The sequence below is a fragment of the Phallusia mammillata genome, chromosome 6 (genome assembly GCF_965637545.1).
Source record: "Phallusia mammillata chromosome 6, kaPhaMamm4.hap1.1, whole genome shotgun sequence".
NCBI lineage: Eukaryota > Metazoa > Chordata > Ascidiacea > Phlebobranchia > Ascidiidae > Phallusia > Phallusia mammillata.
In genome coordinates this window covers 22,606,288-22,608,787 of record NC_137257.1, presented here as the reverse complement: position 1 = coordinate 22,608,787, position 2,500 = coordinate 22,606,288, and the positions used below count along the sequence as shown (strand labels likewise).

General features: G+C 57.5%; 3 non-coding genes across 3 annotated transcripts in view; all 3 read right to left on the bottom strand.

The window, feature by feature from the left end:
- Positions 1 to 114, bottom strand: part of LOC145234891 (large subunit ribosomal RNA) — a 3,685-nt gene extending 3,571 nt beyond the window's left edge. The window contains exon 1 of the ribosomal RNA XR_013861435.1: positions 1 to 114. This exon is cut by the window's left edge and continues 3,571 nt beyond it. This is a non-coding gene — a ribosomal RNA (large subunit ribosomal RNA).
- Positions 115 to 433: 319 nt separating this feature from the next.
- Positions 434 to 587, bottom strand: LOC145235020 (5.8S ribosomal RNA). Its single transcript, XR_013861531.1, has one exon. It is a non-coding gene; the product is annotated as a 5.8S ribosomal RNA (ribosomal RNA).
- Positions 588 to 888: 301 nt separating this feature from the next.
- LOC145235401 (small subunit ribosomal RNA) overlaps positions 889 to 2,500 on the bottom strand; it is a 1,824-nt gene continuing 212 nt past the window's right edge. Inside the window, exon 1 of the ribosomal RNA XR_013861899.1 lies at positions 889 to 2,500. This exon is cut by the window's right edge and continues 212 nt beyond it. This is a non-coding gene — a ribosomal RNA (small subunit ribosomal RNA).

Genomic DNA, 2,500 nt, shown 5'->3' with positions numbered 1-2,500 from the left:
CGATGGGCACATCCCGCTTCACTCGCCGTTACTGAGGGAATCCTCGTTAGTTTCTTTTCCTCCGCTTAGTAATATGCTTAAATTCAGCGGGTAACCTCGTCCGACCTCAGGCCGAAAATTGGAGCCCAGCTCCAGGCGTTCGTCGACGACCAGCCTACCGCGGCGGCGGGCGTTCTGCGACGGGCATTAGACGGCGGGCGCTTGACTGGCAGGGCGAGCTCGCGAGCCGCAGTCCTCTTCGAGGCCGACTCGCGAGACTCGCTCGCCTGCGTCGCCGTGCCGCGTCGCAACCCAAATTGCACGCAGTAGGCAGTTCGTGCTGTCATAAGCGGGACGACCAGCGCGCCCGTACGGACCGCCAGCCGACACCGCACCAGCCCGACGCGGCTTCTCCTTTTTAGGGGAGACAAACCGCGCGGGAGCGTTTGAAACGCGACCCTGAGGCGGGCGCGGCTCCGGGATTGACCCGACGCCGCAATTTGCGTTCAGAACGTCGATGCTCAATGTGTCCTGCAATTCACATTAATTCACGCAGCTAGCTGCGTCCTTCATCGACTCGCGAGCCGAGTGATCCACCGCCAAGAGCCCTCGATTGACATTTGTTCTGCACTGCGCCGCGCACAATGTGGTAGCATTCGAAAATTACTGGCGCCGAGCGGTCGACCCGACCTAGTCGGTTCGCCGACGCATGAAGCCGGCTTCGCGGAGCTGGCACTCGGCGCGCAATTTACCAGGTGACCGGTGGCGTTGGGATCCCGGCAGCGGCCGGGGTACCTTCGCCGTTCGGGCGGTCGCGCACGCGCGCACATTGGAGTGACGCACGTGCGGTCGCAGCCGTTTCTCGAGCCTCGCCTCGACCGTTGTGCGCTGACGCCCAACGTCGACCGTTAATGATCCTTCCGCAGGTTCACCTACGGAAACCTTGTTACGACTTTTACTTCCTCTAAATGATCAAGTTAGATCGTCTTCTCGGACACCGGCCCGGCCGTTGCCGACCGCGCCAGGTCCAATCGGAGGACCTCACTAAACCATTCAATCGGTAGTAGCGACGGGCGGTGTGTACAAAGGGCAGGGACGTAATCAACGCGAGCTGATGACTCGCGCTTACTGGGCATTCCTCGTTCAAGGGAAACAATTGCAATTCCCTATCCCTAGCACGACCGGGGTTCAGCGGGTTACCCGGACCTTTCGGCCAAGGCGAGCACACGCTGATCCGGTCAGTGTAGCGCGCGTGCGGCCCCGAACATCTAAGGGCATCACAGACCTGTTATTGCTCAATCTCGTGTGGCTAAACGCCACTAGTCCCTCTAAGAAGTTAAACGCCGACCGATCGGGTCGCGTAACTAGTTAGCAAGCCAGAGTCTCGTTCGTTATCGGAATTAACCAGACAAATCGCTCCACCAACTAAGAACGGCCATGCACCACCACCCACAGAATCAAGAAAGAGCTCTCAATCTGTCAATCCTCACTGTGTCCGGGCCGGGTGAGATTGCCCGTGTTGAGTCAAATTAAGCCGCAGGCTCCACGCCTGGTGGTGCCCTTCCGTCAATTCCTTTAAGTTTCAGCTTTGCAACCATACTTCCCCCGGAACCCAAAGACTTTGGTTTCCCGCAAGCTGCCGGGGAGGTCGTCAAACTAACGCCCCCCGATCGCTGGTTGGCATCGTTTATAGTCAGAACTAGGACGGTATCTGATCGTCTTCGAACCTCTGACTTTCGCTCTTGATTAAAGAAAACATTCTTGGCAAATGCTTTCGCAGTCGCTCGTCTTGCGCCGATCCAAGAATTTCACCTCTAGCGGCACAGTACGAATGCCCCCGTCCGTCCCTCTTAATCATTACCTCGCGCTCCGAAAACCAACAAAATAGAACCGAGGTCCTATTCCATTATTCCATGCACCATTATTCAGGCGAGCCGCCTGCTTTGAACACTCTAATTTTTTCAAAGTAAACGTCCCGGCCGCCGCCGACACTCAGTCAAGGGCACCGGCGGAGCGCCGGGGGTGAGGGCCAGGTGCGGCCAGTGCACGCCTTGCGACGGACCGGCCGCCTGCGCCCAAGATCCAACTACGAGCTTTTTAACCGCAACAACTTAAATATACACTTTTGGAGCTGGAATTACCGCGGCTGCTGGCACCAGACTTGCCCTCCAATGGATACTCGTTAAAGGTTTTAAAGTGTGCTCATTCCAATTACAGGGCCTCGTTTAGAGTCCTGTATTGTTATTTTTCGTCACTACCTCCCCGCGTCGGGAATGGGTAATTTGCGCGCCTGCTGCCTTCCTTGGATGTGGTAGCCGTTTCTCAGGCTCCCTCTCCGGAATCGAACCCTGATTCCCCGTCACCCGTAAGAACCTCGGTAGGCCGATACCCTACCGACGAAAGTTGATAGGGCAGACACTTGAATGATCCGTCGCCGGTGCGAGACCGTGCGATCCGCTGAGTTACCCAGAGTCGCCAAGACGTGTCGGGCGCGACGAAACGCCGGCCCGGTCGGTTTTTG